Source organism: Meriones unguiculatus, chromosome 1 (genome assembly GCF_030254825.1).
Source record: "Meriones unguiculatus strain TT.TT164.6M chromosome 1, Bangor_MerUng_6.1, whole genome shotgun sequence".
Taxonomy (NCBI): Eukaryota; Metazoa; Chordata; class Mammalia; order Rodentia; family Muridae; genus Meriones; species Meriones unguiculatus.
The window spans coordinates 102525550-102545403 of record NC_083349.1 but is presented as its reverse complement, the minus strand read 5'-3'; the positions used below and the strand labels follow the sequence as shown (position 1 = coordinate 102545403).

The 19854-nt window shown below is 37.3% G+C and overlaps 1 pseudogene; it reads left to right on the top strand.

Annotated features, from left to right (window-relative positions):
- The first annotated feature begins 2832 nt into the window (after positions 1 to 2832).
- LOC110563872 (26S proteasome regulatory subunit 4-like) lies at positions 2833 to 19358 on the top strand (annotated as a pseudogene).
- Positions 19359 to 19854: the final 496 nt, after the last annotated feature.

The following is a 19854-nucleotide window of genomic DNA, read 5'->3' as shown; positions in this document are numbered from 1 at the left end:
TTGTAACAAATATTTTAGCTATTAAATTTCCCTTCTAAATGTTTTTTTTTCTGTACCTCCTCTATTAAATTTTGTAACCTTGAATTTTTTTAATATATTTTTTATTTTTAAATAATTTTATACATTCACTTGTATCCCAGCTGTAGCCCTCTCCCTCTTTCCCTCCCAATCCTCCCTTCCCTCCCTCATCTCCTCCCTGCCCCTTTCTGAGTCCACTGAGAGGGAATGTCCTCCTCTCCTTCTGTCTGGCCCTAGTTTATCAGGAATCTTCAGGATGGTTGCGATATCCTTATCTGTGGCCTAGCAAAGCTGCTCCTCCCTCAGGGGGGAGGGAAAGCTCATGAGTTCATGTCAGAAACAGTTCCTGTCCCCCTTACTAGGGAACCCACTTGGATACTGAGCTACCATGGACTATGTCTGAGCAGGGGTTATAGGTTATATCCATGCACGGCCCTTGGTTGGATAAACAGTCTCACAGAAGACCCCTGTGCTCAGATATATTTGGACTTTGTGGGGCTCCCTGTGTCCTCTAGGATATACTAATTCCTCCTTCCTTCATATGATTCCCTGCACTCTCCCGAAGGTTTGGTTATAGGTCTCAGCATCTGCTTTGATAGACTGCTAGGTAGTGTCTTTCAGGTGCCTTCTGTGGTAGGCTACTGTCCTGTTACTTGTTTTCTCCTATTTCCAATGTCCATCCCCTTTGTCCTTCTAGATGAAGACTGATCATCTTACCCCCGGACCTCTTTCTTGTTTATCTTCTTTAGGTGTACGTATTTTAGTATGTTTATCCTACCTAATAGGTCTACATAAGTGAGTATATACCATGTGTGTCTTTCTGTTTTGGGGATGATTTTTTCTAGATCCCACCATTTGCCTGTAAAATTCATGATTTCCTTGCTTTTATTTGCTGAGTCATATTCCATTGTGTAAAAGCACCACAATTTCTGTATCCATTTCTCTGTTGATGGACATCTGGGTTGTTTCCAGCTTCTGGCTATTATGAATAAAGCTGATTTTATCTACTCCTAGCTTTTCTAGGTACTTTTTATTATTGTTATTAATCTCAGTAGCAGTATTTGTATTTAGGTTTTTTGTTTCATTTTATATTCTCAGTGCTCCATACTTTTGAATTCATAACTTATTGGAATTTTCCTTTTCACTATTCAGTCACTGTGCTTTCGCTAAGAAATAGTGGATTTCCTCTCATGTAACCCAGACCTCTGTCTCCAGAGGCCCTTAATAACTATTATTTACAACTATTTAGTTTACATTATTTGCATTACATAACTATGTATCTTAATATTCAAATCTAAGTCGGTTCTTGGTAGCTTTCTTGGCCTTAATCCTGTGTGTTTTCACACTTTCTTTGTTACTTATGTGTTTTAAACTTGTGAAAAGTTTCATACAAATGAGGAAAGAATATGTTGCTTGCTGAGATGTAATTATATCATAAACATACTTTCCAAACATGTCGGAAAAGAGACATTTCTCTGCTTTACTGAAAATTACTTTAGTGTAATATTCATTAAAAATCTTTCCAAAGCACCTTCAGGGTTCCTGTAGGCCAGAGGTGTGGAGTCCAGTATTACTGAGGTCTTGCACCTGCCTGTAATTCCATCCTCTCTCATGTTATGTCTAATACTGTGGCTATACCTGTCTTCCATCTTTGCCATCTTTCAATTTCTATTAAATATCGACAAGAACTGGGCCTTCAAAGGACAGTCTTATTTAAAAACCAGTCAACTGTCATGGGGTTTTGCTATTTCAGAGCATCCTGCATATGTTAATTTTCTTACAATGCTTACCACATTTCAATAAGCCAAACAATTCAATTGTTTGTTTTCTTTATATATGAACTCTTTAGGTCATAATCCTTGACTTATTTTATTTTCAATTTATGGAATCTATTATTGAAACTGATAAATTGTATGTAGGAAATAAGCACAGGCAAAACTCAGTAACTTTGTATTTTATCTTTTAAGGAAAAGCACCTGCCTTTTATAACTTCCCATTTCAATTGTTGTTTACCTTACCTAAAAAGTAATCCTCATGGGAAAATTCTTTAAAACTCAGTAGGACTTTTGAAAGCTGTGAATTTAAAATTATGATTTCTTCGAAAGCATGTGCTGAGCATCCTCAAGAGGTATTTATTCAGATAACTCAAGACATAGCAGATCCCTGGGGGAACAGAGTTAAGAAAATGCATAAGTATGATATTATCCAAGAGAATTATTTCCATTTTCTCTAACAGAAGATCTGAGCAATGATGTGGTCAAGGACTCATTTGACAGGTGGAAAGCCCACAGTCATCATTCTAAAAGCTGTTCACTCTTACCACTTTCAACTTACTATTTTTCTGACATATTGAAGCTCATAAATATAGACATGACATAAGCTACAAATTTCTTTATGTCAAGAGACAGTAAGAAACCTATGGAATGATGATTATCATGAAATTTTCAAAATCCCCAATGAGCTTGTGACTTTGCATTTATGTGCATCATGTAAAGTTGGTAATACTTATAACGTCTAAACCTCAGTATGAAAATCCTGAGAACAGTCATCAGTGTCTACACATGCATATAGATATGATGTGTCTTGATTCTTTCGCTTAATAATTAACCATATATTTATCATAGAATGATGATTAGATAAAACTCCAATGACTTACAGTATGAATGCTCTAGTAAAAATATTTTATATTTTTATTACATTTCCATTTATTTATTTATTTATTTATTTATTTATGTGTTTACCCATGTATACTCCCATGCACACAGTAAAATAGGTATTTGAAATTACTGAAGCTAAAAAGAATAAATTCTTCTCATGGAGGAAGAATTCGTTAGAAGTCAGGAACAAATAAAATCATTAGAAAAAAAAATGGAAGGAAAGTTCTAAAGTGGATGATCTCAGGGGGACCCCCAATTCTGTAGGAACCTCAGAAGAAATCATTGATGACAATTGTGCCATTGTGTCCACACCTGTGGGCTCAAAACACTATGTCAGCACCCTGTCATTTGTGGACAAGGATCTGCTGGAACCAGGCTACTCAGTCCTGCTCAACCACAGGTGCATGCTGTGGTAGGAGTGCTAATGGATGACACAGATCTCCTGGTAACAGTAATGAAGGTGGAAAAGACCCTCCAGAAGACCTACTCAGAGAGTGGGGGCTGGACAATCAAACCCAGGAAACTAAGGAGTCTATGGATCTTCTTCTCACCCACCCTGACTGTTATAAAGAGATGGAGATAAAGTTCCACTAAGGGGGGCATTCTCTTTAGTCTACCAGGAACAGCTAAAATGTTATTGGCCAAAGGAGTAGTGAAACATACTTTGACCAATTTCTTGAGAGTGGTTGGCTCAAAGTTTATTCAGAAATACCTAGGAGATGGGCTCAAACTCATTCAGGAGCTGTTCCAAGTTGCTGAAGAATATGCGCCTTCTTCAATTGTGTCAATTGATGAAATCGACACCATTGGTATCAAAAGATACGATTCAAAGTCTGGACATGAGAAAGAGATTCAGGCAAAAATGTTGGAGCTATAGAACCAGTTGGATGGATTTGACTCAAGGAGAGATGTAAATGTTATCATGACCACTAACCAAGCAGAAACTCTGGATCAAGCACTTACCACATCAGGCAGCATTGACAGAAAGATTAGTTTGCCCCTGCCTGATGAAAAGACGAAGAAGAGTATCTTCCAGATTCAAACAAGCAGGAGGGAGGCCACTGGCTGTTGATGTACCTTGAATGACTTCCAGGATGACATCTCTGGAGTGGACATCAAGGCAATCTGTACAGAAGCTGGCTTGATGGCCTTGCGGGAGTACAAAATGAAAGTAACAACTGATGAGAGTTGACTTCAAAGAGTCTAAAGAAAATGTTTTTTATATAAAAAAAGAAGGCACCCCTGAAGTCTGTGTCTCTAGTGACCCACGGTTGTCTTCAAGGAAGTTAATGATTTTTCCCCACCTGGGAGGATGGGAAGCTTTCTCAAGTAATCCATTCTCCAGTGGATTTTTGTTAGCCTGTATCTGGAGGGTGCTGAGCAGGGTGCCCATCAGGCAGTCTCCTCCTGTTGGTCATTGTGTTATGCTGCCCTCTGCTCCCAATAAAGGGTTGTCCAAAAAAGAAAAGAAAAAGGAAGAAAGAAAATAAAAAGAAAGAAAAGAAATATTCTAGTGCTCTGAGCTGAAATCTCTATGGATCCCCACCCTATGGATTACGAATAACAAACAGCGAGTTTATAATGCAAAATGTTAGCTTGTTAATGCAACATTAACATAAAATTTATTATGACAATAAATAAACACAGTGAAATCTTTTCCAAATATATTCCTGGTGAATAAACATTGTTTGAACTCAGAATAATTGTGCGCCTCAGGGCCTAGCCCTACTTATTGAGAGGGTAATTGCACTTATAGGAACTCTCCTCAGGAAAACACCTGGGTTATATTAAGAGAAATAGATTCATAAAAATGTTATTTATATAAATTTTGTAATGATAAACAGCAAAAAAGAATCATGCAAGCAAGCAAAACTGTAGTTTGGCACCGAATAAAATAATATTTTGGTATGAAAAATGTTTTGCCTTAGCAATCAAGGCACTCAAAAGTCATAATTGTATGCATGTAGTATAATAGTTAATCTTGATTTTTCAACTTCATTGGACTGACAAGTGACTAGCAGATTAATAAAGCCCGATTCTGGGATTGTCTGTAAAAATGCTGACAAAGAAACAGAAGATTCATTCTGCATATAGCCAGTACCACCCATAAAAAGGAAATCCAGACAAAATAATAGACCAAGTAAACCCATCGTCTCAGATGACCGTGCTACTCTTCACACTTTTAATAGACATTGGCATCATTCACACACTGCTGGTTTGGAAGTTTGCAATTACAAAGTCAAAATGTTTTCCACTGGATTAGAAGAAGCAATTGGAAGCTGGTCAGTACATAGCAACTTCAGAATCCTTGTCAGCATCACCCAAGAATGTTGTTCATGATCAGGAAACTGAGCCTGCAATGGAGAACCCAGATAATCAGATATTCCAAGGAATGTTGGAGATATGGACCTCACCAAGCCCAAAAGACAGGCCCTGTGATCTGGAATTAGTAAAGTGAATTTATTTCAGTGAGGAGGGTGCACTTCCTTCCTTTTGTTCTCAGTGCTAGACACCCTGTTACAGAATTCAACGTTTGCCATGCTGGGATCAAGGCTTGCTTTTGTCTCATTCCTTGCAATGGTCTTATTTTCCCTTTTTGAATGGCAATGTTTAAAGTTATACTATTTTGTCACCAGAATATCCAATTCAACTTTCATTCTGCAGGGTTCTCACAGCTAAGTACTTGCTGTGAGTCTCATTGGAGACTTTGAACTTGGTTTTGGTCAATGTTTAGATTCTTAAGGTTATGAGAACTCTCAAAAGTGGAGGCAGTTTACATTGTGAGATGTATGTGAGCTTTGAAGGCAAACAGATAGAATTCTATCTGTAGTGTGTTCCCTATAGCCTTGCATGCTTGAAGGTTAATTTCCAGCTGGTGGGCTTGTTTTTGGAAATTTTGTATGATGAATAGATACATCCATTATTTGGAGGGAAAACAAAATATACAGTTAAGATGAAAGGATGTGAATGCTTGCATGCATACATGAGGGCTTGTATACATGCATAATATATATATATATATATATTTATATATATGTATATGTGTATGTGTGTATATATATATATATATATATATATATATATATATATATATATAGAGAGAGAGAGAGAGAGAGAGAGAGAGAGCTACATTTCCTACATAGCTAACACCAAACTCAGTTTATTAAAATTTGAAGACACTGTAAAAGCACAGAGCTACAAGTCTAGGTGGCTGTCTGGTCTAGTACCTATATCATCTAAAGTCATAAATATAAGAAAGCAATTCCTTTTGTAGGAATAATCTTGAAATGCCGTCTTTGACAAGCTTGTCACATATATAACTTGAATTGGAATAAAGCAAAAGCTTGCTTTTTCTGAGTTTATACAACTCAGTTGAGCAAATATTTCTTACCTGATTTAATTCAGTGAAGAACCCAATGTACATATACTCTCTGTCAACTCTAGATGGGGAAATACAAAACAAAGATATAAAAAAGAAAAAAGGTGTCTTGATAAGAATGAACTGGATAATGTGGAAAGAGAAATATCTCTTTGGGCTTCTGGAAGTCTAACCTTTTACTACTCTGAATTTTAAGGTTCTTTTATCTCATGTTGATGACTGTGGCTTCTAAGACTCTACTCTGTTATTCTTAGTTACATGCTAAAATGTCATGCCAAAAATAGGTAAAGCAATCTAGCTTAGGGAATGAAGAAAAAAAAAATGATGGGTACATGAAAAGTGGGAACTCTATGTTGGCAGTGCTTATTGTGTTTGAAAAGACTATTCATTCTGAAGTCAACAGAGTGAAACATTTTGAAAGTTTGTCTTGAAAAGTATGTCAGTGTTAGTGTGTTTACCTAACATTGGCAAGGCTTTGGTTTTGTGCCCATTTCATCAAATCTCAGAAATAACAGACAAAGACAACTTCAGCTCTGCATCTGTTTTGCTAAATAAATCATCACCTAGAAAACCACAAATTAGGTATAATGCATGAGAACAATTAACATGGGATGAGCCAAAATACATGAAGGGAAGCTCGGTTCATCACAATAGTACCCTGGTGCTTTGATATGAGTGTAGACACAGAAATTAGGAAATCAATAAATGTGTTTGTGTGGCACTTTGTGTCCATAATCCTAGCTCTTGGGAGGCTGGGCGGGGGGGAAGAATACAACATACTTTAGACTATTTTCTTCATTTCAAAAACCTTGTTTCAATAAATAAATGGGACCTTATGAAACTGAAAAGATTCTGTAAAGCAAAAGACACTGTCATCAAAACAAAACAACAGCCTACAGACTGGGAAAGGATCTTCACCAACCCTACATCTGACAGAGGGCTAATATCCAGTATATATAAAGAACTCAAGAATTTGAAAAGCAACAAATCAAGAAATCCAATTAAAAAATGGGGAAGAGTTAAACAGAGAACTCTCTGTAGAGGATTGTAGAATGGAAGAAAAACACTTAAAAAATGTTCAACGTCCTTAGCCATCAGAGAGATGCAAATCAAAACGACCCTGAGATTTCAACTGACACCCATCAGAATGGCTAAGATCAAACACTCAAGTGACGACACATGCTGGAGAGGTTGTGGAGAAAGGAGAACCCTCCTCCATTGCTGGTGGGAATGCAAACTTGTACAACCACTTTGGAAATCAATCTGGTGCTTTCTCAGACAATTAGGAATAGTGCTTCCTCATGATCCAGCTATACCTAGGCATATATCCAAAAGACTCTACCTAGAAGTGGATCAAGGCAGATACTAAGATTCATAACCAAACCTTGGGCAGAATGCAGGGAATCATATGAAAGAAGGGGGAGTTAGTAAGACCTGGAGATGACAGGAGCTCCACAAGGACCAAATATATCAGGGAACAGGGGAAGTATTTATATGGAAGTTGGAAGACAATCTTTCAAGAGCTGGTTTTCTCATTCTACCCTTGTGGTTCTAGAGGATCTAACTTTAGGCTTGGTGACAATCAGTTTTAATCCAAGTCATTTAATACCTGAAATATAGGATTTTGTTTTTCTGCATGTGTCTGTTTAATTGTTTAATTGGTAGAAAATTTCACTTGTGCCCCAGCCAGGGGTTAAGTTCCCTGGGTAGCCCTGGCTGACCCCAAATCTGAGAATCAAAATTCACAATTTTCTTGCTTCAAGCTTTTTAAGTACTAGGATTTAGAAACATGTGCCACATGTCCAGTGTCTGTCTTCTTTTATGTCTAAAATTAAGCTATGTAAAAATTAACTAAAAACAAGTAGTGAGACAATTCCACATACAACTAAGTAATGTTTCCTGAAGAATATCCCTTAATATGTCTGTTATGAGGTTGAGTCAGAGATGTCATATTGGAGCTGTACAGACACATATGTTATCTATCAATTGCTTTCACATACACATATATTTATTTTTATAAGTATTAAACACACATTTGTTAAATAATTTCTAAATGTTGTTTTGTCAGCAAAATAATAATAATAATAAAGCAGGTGAACACAAGCAGAAAAGTGAGAAAACCAACCAAATTCAAATAGCTCTAATTCTCCAAAGCAGAAATAGTCCCTATGTGTAAGGACAATAAGAAAAAGTCAGTTTACACCACTGCACTGCTATGCAACATCAGATAGAGTCAATATTTGTGGATTCAGTGCGACTAGACTAATTTTAGTCATATCACGAACACACGCAAGTTCCCAAGGAGAGGCTTTAATTTCATATGTATGTATGTATATGTATATGTATATACATATATGTATGTATGTTCAAATAATATATTCATAATTTTTATACTGAAATCCTAACTATACCTGAGACAATTAATCAATGGTGTTGAAGGAGCAAATTCCTCAGTGAAACAAATTTGAAAGTAGGCTTTGCTGAGACAAGTAGAAGGGATTGTCTTTATTTCTTTAAAGTCAAGACCAAAGCAGATAGTGTAACTTCAGTGAAGTTGACATCTCGATCCTAGCACATGCACTTTGTTATTGGTGACTCAACTGCAAACATCATTAACAGCAAACTTTGAGGTATCAGGGTAAGGTCATCAAAGTGTCATCGGTTACTTTTATCATCCAATTAAAGAGACCATTAAACAATCACTGTAAATGAGAATCCAGACAGCATTTATTTCTTGTTTCTTTTGTTGGCAACACTTCTTTTTACAGGTGTAGCAATCATTCTGTGAACCCTGACCTGCACTCAAAAATTCAAAAGTGTTATTTTAAATAACAAAGTCATTTAAAGATTTCCAGAAACATTAACTTGTCTAAGCCACACATCTATCAAGGTGTGAAAATGATTGTGAGCCTCATCCAGTGTCCTATAGAGTTCATATTCTTAACATATATATGTATGCATACATATATATATGTGTATATATATATATTATTTTACTAATTTTTTAAGATATCTGTCTTCTTCTAAACTGATTTACTTAATTATTTAATGCATATCCTGAAATAATCACGCCTGGAATTGAAAAGGCATTCACCAAATTAATTCCCTAATCCCATGCAAACTCAATGTCAAACCTAACATGCCTTACATTTATTTGTCACTTCTGATTATAACTGATGACTCAACAAAGGACAGAATACAGTGTGGACAACTAAACCAATGTGGGCAGGGAGATAGCATTACAGAAGTCTTATAATTCTGTAAATAGTGGTTGGGGCATTGTAATAACTGAATCATTTCTAATATTATAGTCACTGTAATTATTGATGTTGGTTATTATCATAGTCTTGACTTGATTGAAAGTTGTTCAGAAAGAGTTAATAACTGAATTAGAAGACAACAAACTTTTCAGACTTTAATTATATTCTTTATGAGACAGTGTCTCATTATGAAGACATTGTGCATTTTTAAAGATGAAAGAAATTTGACAATGTGGACAACAGTGAAACCTGATGCAATATCATAGCAGTTGCTGGGCTAAACACAGCTAATATTAATATGCAGTAGGTAGCATCCATGATTAGCAGGTTTTGGTAAATTGAATTAAGTGAATTCTTTCTATCCAAATCTTATTAAACGGGATGCAAAATAGAATAAATTTACACTGTGTTCCAATGTTCTCTGTTTTACAAGTCAGAGTTGTTCTTAACTGTACAAAGTACTTCAAAAGGCAAATATTTAAGCCAAATGGTTGATTCCATGCTACTGAATCACAAATGAGATAAGCAAATGCCAACATTTGGAGAATGAATGAAATTACAGTGAGAAGAGAGACTAATGCTGTGAGGTAGGGGGTGATCTAAACTGTCTGTACTTTCTCTAACAACGTTGGAAAACTTCCAAGAAGGTTTCATCCAAGGGAAAAGCTAATTATTTCAGATGTCCCCTGGAAAGCCAAACTGCAATCTCTTGACATGATGTGTAGCATTTAGAAAGGTTTGAAAAGTGCCCTGGGTGAGTGTGCAAAGTGCTGGCTCCCATGGAGAAAATGACTGGGTTCTGAAAGTCTGCCTACATTGGAGAGTGACAGGGAAAGCCCTTAGTGGAGACAAACCTTCACATAGCAAATTCATCTTTTAGTGCCTCTAACCTGTTTAATGAAATTCCTAGGAGGAATGATTCTTCATGATTTTTCTCATTAATATACTATGTAAGAAAGTCAGAAGTGAAATGAGTCCTCATGGAAAGATTTTTTTAATTAAAAACATAATTATCATCACTATCACATTAGATATCTAAATACTCCTTAATGCTTAAGTCCCTAAATGTAAGGCAGTCCTGGGAACATGAAATATACAATTAGCTTGACAGAAAAACAACACATGGGCAAATAATAACCCTTGGCTCCAGGGTTTTAATTGCCACCACTCCAAAACCTTTGTAAGAGAGCAATTCAAAATGAATATAACAAAGTTAAATTCTAACATTCCATCAGTAACATCCACCTGCATATTTAACTTCATATTATAAGTAATATTTTTCAAAGTGTTCTAGCTGTCATCTAAGATAATTGTGTCATGCCACATCTGCCAGTAGAGAAGAGAAACAGGAATTTGAACTATAGCACATTTAGCAGGTGTGATGTTAATGTTCGTTACTAACTTGATTGGATGTGGAATCAATTAAAATGGGTATTTTTGGTTTGGAGTCTGAGGGTATTTCCTGGAAGAATTAAATGTGGGCAAAGAACTTCTTAGCGTGGGTGGCACCTTCTTGCAGCAAGCCTCGTATTAAGAGTTCCCATAGAAGAACAGGGGTGTTTCTACTGCCAGCGTTTGCTCCTTGCCTGTGAGTCAGTGCATCCTCTCCACTGCCTGGTGCAGCTTCTTCATTCATTCTTTTCAAGCACTCAATTCCAGTTTCCTCCATCTTCCAGACTGAACTAAAGAATAACAGCTCTCTAGGAACTATGCAAGCCCTAATCACCCAATTGAAACTGAAAAATAACTAATCATAATGGCCCTTACCTCTCCAGAATGCATCTCTCTTTTCTTGGACTACCCAGATCATATCTTAGGTATCAGTCTAACAAATTCCCTTTGTCATGTTGTTCTGCAGAAATTTCCTTTCAGAGAAAATTTTACATTGGAGGTAAGCTCTGATGTAGACAAAGAGGGTCCTAAAAGAAAGGTGAAACATTAAATCCTATAGAGTAGCTCATTGAGTTCAAAAGGTAGTCAACTCAAAGGCTTCAAGAAGTCCATGACTATCCAGCAGTGTTCCAAACCAGATGCTGAGACTCATAAGCAAACTTTGGTCACAGTGCAAGGAATCTTATGAAACAAGGTGGAGATAGTAAGACTTAGAGAGGACAGGAGCTCCACAAGGAGCAACAGAACCAAAGTATCTGGCCACAGGAGTCTTTTCTGAGACTGATGCTCCAACCAAGGACCATTCATGGATATAACCTAGAACCCCTGCTCAGATGTAGCCCATGGCAGCTCAGTATCCAAGTGGATTCCCTAGTAAGAGGAACAGGGACTGTCTTTGATATGAAATCAGTGGATGGCTCTTTGACCAGCCCCCTGATGCAGGAGCAGCCTTACCAGGCCACAGAGAAAGACAATGCAGACACTCCTGATGAGACCTGATAAGCTAGGATCAGAGGGAAGGGAAAGAGGACCTCCTCTATCAGTGGATTTGGAGAGGGGCATGGGAGGAGATGAGGGAGAAAAGGTGAGTTGGGAGGGAATGAGGAAAAGGGCTACAGCTGAGATACAAAGTGAATAAACTGTAATTAATATAAAAAATAAAACTTTAATTAAAAATAAGAAGTCCATCAAACAGACCAAATACATTAGACTTTTCCTTCCCCAACACATATAGGCAATACGGACCACTGGGGCACTCTACCTGAAAGAGAAGGGACCAGAGAGGCGGTTAAAAGACTCTGGCCAGCAGAGCTTTCAAGAAGCTCATCTAATCTGAATTTCCTGAAAGAGACACTCTGCAACCTGTCGTACTACATGCCAGTTGTTAGTGAGTTCCAGGTTTTCAGTTTCATAATCTGTCATGCACACTAGCATAAGCTTTTGGTGCTGTAGATGTTGATGAAGAGTTTCTTCTTTAAATAACTACATACCTGTGCTCATGTAAGTAATCACAGTAAAACTCATTGGTTTGTTTCACTGCATCAATACCACACTCCTAGGCTTAGCTCTGGTAACACAGCTCACCAGCAAACCTATTAGCAAAGATTTTTTTTTTATAAACTGCAATAGTTATAACAAAAATACAAAATTGGTCAAAATACAGAAAATAAGTGACCATGAGGTGCCCAAATCCGTTGACAGATCCATGATAAAGCTCCTACATATAAGGCCCAGGGTACAGGGTAAAGGAGGGCCCATAAAGATTGTAAGAACTGAAAAACCAGAATGTTTGCTATAAGATAGTATTTTTTTTTATTAGGTTGGGAAGCTAAACTCTTAAAATCTAAAATTCCATCATCTTAGCAAGACCTGCATAATGACAACACCAATTAATATTCCACCATGAATGGAGGAGCTTACAATGTCCAACTTGTAGACATTTAGTATTACAGAAAATGAGTAGGCTATATTCAGATACATATGGAAACATATATGTATATAGACATGCATATATGCATGCAACAATAATTAGTGAAAAATGAAGCCTTAAATTTGAAGGATATCAGGAAACTGTATATGGGAAGGTTTGGAGGAAAGAAAGGAAGAAGTAAATAAATTATTATCTCAAATTTTTAAAATAACAAATATTTGAGAAATTAATGGCCACTAAGATAGGAAAATCAGTCTTTTTCAAGGAATCAGTCTACTTCAGGGATAAGCATCCTCATAGGTTACCCAATCTCAAGTTGTCAGCGCTAAGAAAATGTATACTCAGCAATCTATCTATCCATCAATTCATCTATCTATCTATCTATCTATCTATCTATCTATCTATCTATCTATCTATCTATCTCTATATGTGTGTATGTAGAGCTATCTCTCTATCTTATCTATCTATCTATCTATCTATCTATCTATCTATCTATATCTATATGGATGTATGTTCCTGTGTGTGCACGCATGTGCATGCACTTGTATTTAGGCTTAGATTTTTCAAACACCTACTTTATGTAATGTTCTTAAAGGCCTCTACATCCCTTCCAAGCTTATAATATTAGGTAGGAGAGCTACTTCCTTCTGATTAGGGTCATTGGTTTCTTTGGGGATCACCAATCTCAGTCATGAGGACACTAGCAGGCTAGTCAATCAGGAAAGTCAGTCTCAGAAAAGACCCTGTGCCCAGATATATTTGGTCCTTGTGGAGCTCCTATCCTTTCCCCATCAGACTAACTCCCCTTCTTTCTTATGATTCCCTGTACTCTGCCAAAGGTTTGGTCATGAGTCTTTGCTTTGAAAACACTGCTAGTTAGAGTCTTTCAGATGCGCTCAGTAGACTCCTGTCATACGTTCAAAAGTGAGAGGAACAGGGACTATTTCTAACAGGAACTCAATGACCCCCGAAGGGAGGAGCAGTCCTGTTAGGCCACAGAGGAGGGCTTTGCAGCCAGTCCTGAAGATACCTGATAAAACAGGATCAGATGAATGGGGAGGAGGTCCCCCCTATCAGTGGACTTGGAAAGGGGCACTGTAGAGATGAGGGAGGGAGGGAGGGACTGGGAGGGAATGAGGGATCGGGACCCGGCTGGGATACAGAGTTAATAAAATGTAACTGATAAAAAAAAAATTAAAAAAACAAAACAAAACAAAACAAAACAAAACAAAAAAAAAAAAAACAGGAAAGCAGCAAACCACAGCAGTAGCAAACATCAAGCAACCGCAACAGGGATCATACAACTCAGCAAAACAGGGAGACTCAGCCCAAAAGTCAAGAGTCCCTTAAAGTGGAAAAAACTCTGCCAAAGCAGCAGGAAGAGTTCCCTGAGAGTTTCTCTCTTCAAAAACCAGCAAACAGATTCAAACATTTGCAGCAGGTAAAAATGCAAAAAGTGTTGTCTGTGGGGCTTGCATTTATCCCTTTCAGAATCCACATACAAAAGTTTTCCAGCTGCCATAAACCACACCCCTCACAGTAGGTAGTTTCTAGCTGACAAACACGATGTGCCTTTTCACAGTGGGTGTTTTCCATGGGGAAAAAAAATCTTCCCACATCCTGCACTTGGAACTAAAACAAAAAACATTCACATGACACAACTGGGTTTCCAAAGAAAGCAGAAACTTCCACTTTGTGTGTGTGTGTGTGTGTGTGTGTGTGTGTGCATCTGTGTTGCAACAGTAATTAAAAATAGGGCATGAATTTTAGAAAAAAGAATTTCGCGGGGTGAGAGGGATGGATGAAAATGATGTAAATATAGTATGTGTTCATGAAATTCTCAACTTCTTAATTAAAAGTAAAAAGAAACAAGGTATGGTGCTGCACACCTGTAAACCCAGCACTCAGGAGTCAGAGGCACGCTGATATCTGAGTTTAAGGCTAGCCTGGTCTACAGAGGGAGCTCCATGACACAGAGAAAGCATATCTAAAGTAAATAAATAAATATGCATATATCTATTCGTGTATATATATGAAGGAAAATTGTGCACATGCATGAGAACGGGCATCTCTACTAAACAGAGAGCAAGGATCTCTGCCAAAAAGATGCTACTCTCCACAGAAGTTTGTATCTGCAAACTGGAAAGGAAGAAGTCAAAGTATCACTATTTGCAGATGATACGATAGTACACCTGAGTGACCCCAAAACTCTACCAGGAAACTCCTACAGCTAATTAACACCTCCAGCAAAATGGCTGGATACAAAATTAACTCAAAAAAATCAGTAGCCTTCCATATACAAAGGACAAAAGGGCCAAGAAAGAAATTAGGGAAACAACACTCTTCACAATAGCCACAAAAGACATAAAGTACCTTGGTGTGAACCCAACCAAGCAAGTCAAAGACTTGTATGAAAAAAATTTCCAGTCTCTGAAGAAAGAATTAGAAGACGATAAAAGAAGATGGAAATATCTCTCATGCTCATGGCTTGGCAGGATTAATATAGTAAAAATGGCCATCTTACCAAAAGCAATCTACAGATTCAATGCAATTCCCATCAAATTACCAACACAATTCTTTACAGACCTTGAAAGAAAAATTCTCACCTTCATATGGAACAACAAGAAACCCAGAATTGCTAAAACAATTCTCTACAGTAAAAGATCTTCAGGAGGTATCTCCATCCCTGATCTCAAGCTGTACTATAGAGCAACAATACTAAAAACTGCATGGTACTGGCATAGAAACAGACTGGTGGATCAATAGAATCAAATAGGAGACCCTGACATAAATTCACACACTTATGGACACCTGATTTTTGACAAAGATGCCAAATTCATTCAATGGAAAAAAGACAGCATCTTCAACAAATGGTGCTGGTCTAACTGGAAGTCTGCATGTAGAAAAATGCAAATAGGTCCATACTTATCACCCTGCACAAAACTAAAGTCCAAGTGGATCAAAGACCTCAACATAAAACTAGACACACTAAATCCCTTAGAAAAAAAAGTGGGGAATAACCTTGAACTCATTGGCACAGGAGACAACTTCCTGAACAGAACACCAATAGCACAGGCTCTAAGAGCAACAATCAATAAATGGGACCTCATGAAACTGAAAAGCTTCTGTAAAGCAAAGGATACTGTCCTCAGAACAAAACGACAGCCTACAGATTGGGAAAAGATCTTCACCAATCCTATATCTGACAGAGGACTAATATCCAGTATATATAAAGTACTAAAGAAGTTAAACAGCAAAAAAATCAAGTAATCCAATTAAAAAATGGGGAACAGAGCTAAACAGAGAATTCAGAGGAATATTGAATGGCAGAGAAACATTTAAACAAATGCTCAACCTCATTAGCCATCAAGGAAATGCAAATCAAAACGGCTCTAAGATTTTACCTTACACCCATCAGAATGGCTAAGATCAAAAACTCAAGAAACAACACATGCTGGAGAGGTTGTGGAGAAAGGGGAACCCTTCTCCACTGCTGGTGGGAATGTAAACTTGTACAACCACTCTGGAAAGCAATCTGGCGTGCTTTCTCAGACAACTAGGAATAGTGCTTCCTCAAGACCCAGCTATACCACTCCTAGACATATATCCAAAAGATTCTCAAGTACACAGTAAGGACATTTGCTCAACCATGTTTGTAGCAGCTTTATTTATAATAGCCAGAAGCTGGAAACAGCCCAGATGCCCCTCAGTGGAGGAATGGATGCACAAATTGTGGTATATCTACACAATGGAATATTACTCAGCAATCAAAAAAAAAAAAAAAAAAAAAAAACAAGGAAATCATGACATTTGCAGGTAAATGGTGGGATCTGGAAAAGATCATCCTGAGTGAGCTATCCCAGAAGCAGAAAGATTCACACGGTATATGCTCACTCATATAGACATATAATATAGGATAAACCCACTAAAATCTGTACACCTAAAGAAACTAATCAAGAGGGAGGACTTTTGCTAAAATGCTCAATTCCTATCCAGAAAGGCAAAGAGGCTGGACATCAGAAGAAGGAGAAAAGAGGGAACAAGTCAGGAGCCTGACACAGAGGACCTCTGAAAATCTCTGCCCTGCAGACTATCAATGTAGATACTGAGACTTATGGGTAACCTTTGGGCAGAGTGCAGGGAATCTTATGAAAGAAGTGGGAAATAGTAAGATCTGGGGAGGACAGGAACTCCACAAGGAGAGCAACAGAACCAAAAGAATCTCAGCACAGGGGTCTTTCCTGAGACTGATACTCCAACCAAGGACTATGCATGGAGATAACCTAAGACCCCTGCACAGATGTAACCCATGGCAGTTTAGTATCCAAGTGGGTTCCATTGTAATAGGAACAGGGACTGTCTCTGACATGAACTGATTGGCCTGCTCTTTAATCACCTCTCCCCGAGGGGGAAGCAGCCTTACCAGGCCACAGAAGAAGACAATGCAGCCACTCCTGATGAGACCTAATTGATAAGGATCAGAAGGAAGGAAAAGAAGTCTTCCCCTATCAGTGGACTTGGGGAGGGGCATGCAGGCAGAGGGTGGAGGAAGGGAAGGATTGGGATGAGAGGAGGGTAGGAGCCACAGGGGGGATACAAAGTGAGTAAAGTTTAATCAATAAAGAAAAATTAAAAATAAAAAGAAATTTGTATCTGTTTTTATGTTTCAGGAAAGGACCCTATGAATTTTACAACGGTTAAGTGCTGCCTGTGCCTTATAAGTTTTGTTAGCTTCTTCAGTCTTATGAGATTCCTTCCTCTCTATAGAAAGAAATGCATTATTGTATAGGAAATATCTACAGAGTAATGCCAAAAAACATGGGCAGCTTTGAGGAGAGGGAAATGACAACTAAGGACTTTCTTTTGTATATGCACAAGGGAAAGCAACTTTGATAAGTTATTTCTGCCTCCATTCTCGATAGGACATAGTTCATATATTTGTTTTACTTAAGAACTGCTGAAATATTTTCTTGTTATTGATAAGACAAGGCTGTCACATATAAAGCTGTGTTTAGATATGGCTTATGATAGAGGAAAAAGGAAATAATGCACAATGATTCAATAACAGAATGACATACTTTGAGGAGGAGTAGCAATACCTTTCACTATGCCTAAAAGGCTAAAATGCAAGGTGCTTAGGTTACTTCATTCTGTGTCACCTCCTATGGACGCATCACATGCTAAACTATTTGAAAGATTGCTTTACCATCCCACAGGGATAGAATAACTCATTATCCATACTCTCTCTATTCCTTTCCCTAACGTGAACATCTATTTTTTGGGGGAAATTTCTACTAAAATTTCTTTCATTATTTATTTTATATATCATTAAATGAAAAGAACACTGTCTTACATAGCTTTTTCACAGGTTGCTGTCATATACAACTTCCATTAAGGAGTCAGTCACCATATAATAACCTATATATAAATAATTAAATTCACAGAGAGCATCAGAAAGATGCTCAGAGAAAAACAAATAGGATATTTCTCATATATAAATACTAATTTTTAAAAGTGGTCTTGGCATTCCTAAGGAATGGCTGATAACTATGCATAGATGCTTCTTTGCTATTGTCAAGGTCTACCTGATACTTCATTGGAAAAATAGAAGGAAGAATGACAGTGAGTAAGATTAATGATGAAATACTAACTAACATCGTAAGCCTTATCTTTAGGACAACCACAGAGTTCTTCCAGTACTGGAAAATACACTGCACATGTGATGTGACCCTCCCCTGACATACCTTTCATGGATATTCCAAATCAGTCAAAAACAGTGTTCTTTTGAATTGATCACACAGCGATCAGTTTTCTATGAAAGTAAAGTTCAGCCTTACAGCTTTTATAACACTAACTAGATAGCTATTGTTGCCCTCGTCCACTCCTAGATACAGCTAGTTTTCTTAAGTAGTTTATCTACCTTCAAATCTACGACTGAAGACAACTTTAACATGAGAAAGCAATATCAGCTTTTCTCATGAAAAGCCTATCTTAAGTCTCTCTATCTCCATGGCCATTTTCATAGGATTTCAGGTCTGTTCTCCAGAGGAATTGGAGACTAGAGCCAGTACTCTGAACCTTTAGTGTTCTTAAAGGGAGCTAAATATTGTGGCTAGTTTTTGAAAGATATATTTTGAGCCTTGCCTCTGAATTCAAATACTGGATATTATCATTGCTAAAAATCATCTTATTTTGAGTACATTATTGGCAATGGCCTATTATTAATAATGTATTTAACACATAATAATGTACCTTCTTCAATAGACAACATTTGTTATCATTAAAAACACTATATTTAATTATTGTTAGCTTTCATCTTTGTATGAATAAACATAGAATAATAGTATTCTGCTATCAATCATTCTTTCACATGAATTTCCTAGCAGAAGCTGGGCATATTAGATATTTTCTTGTTCTCAATTCCTTTTAGAATCCAGACATCAGACATGCCTTTCCCATTGTGTCCCAAATTATCGCTGTAGGTTTCAGATCATCTTTCCATCAGTGTGTATTCCTCAATCAGCATGTAGCTTCTCTATGATCCAGAGATGTTTAAGGGCTTGAAGAGGAGAAGAGTGGCATGAAATGAACTAAGAGCAGATCTGTCAGTGCTGTTGAAAATTATGGACCAATGTGCTGAGAGCTCTCTGACCTCTTTGGCAACCTATTTGACTTTTCTCCAATATTCTCTAGTTGCCTTGATTAATGAGAACGAGCTGTGAATGTGTTACTAAAAAGCAAGCTATCGTTATGATGCTGTTTTTAGCTACATGGAGAGGACAAAATTCAATATTATAGAGTAGAATTTTATTATTTTAATGAAAGTTATATGTGAATTTTCATAGACTCTTAGTAATTCCTTTAATGAATGAAGTAAATTTAATTATATTCCCAGTGGGATTTTGAAGTTTTGATGACATTATCATCTGCTTATATAAGAAGAGATACATTAGTTCTAAGTGTAGGCTTAGTTTTTTTTGTTTGTTTGTTTTTTTACCAAACCTAATTTATTTAGGGTTCTTAAACATCTTTACCACCCTTCCAACCCCCACAACCTCAGAAAGGATATTAGCAGGGAAAAGGGCTGTAGACCTCTTTTATATACTTTCTGCTGATTAGGGTCAATGGCTCTTTAGGGAATTACCAAACTCAGTTGTCAGGATACCAGCAGTCCAGTCCAAAGGCCAACACCAAGCAGCAACATTAACCAGTGAATAA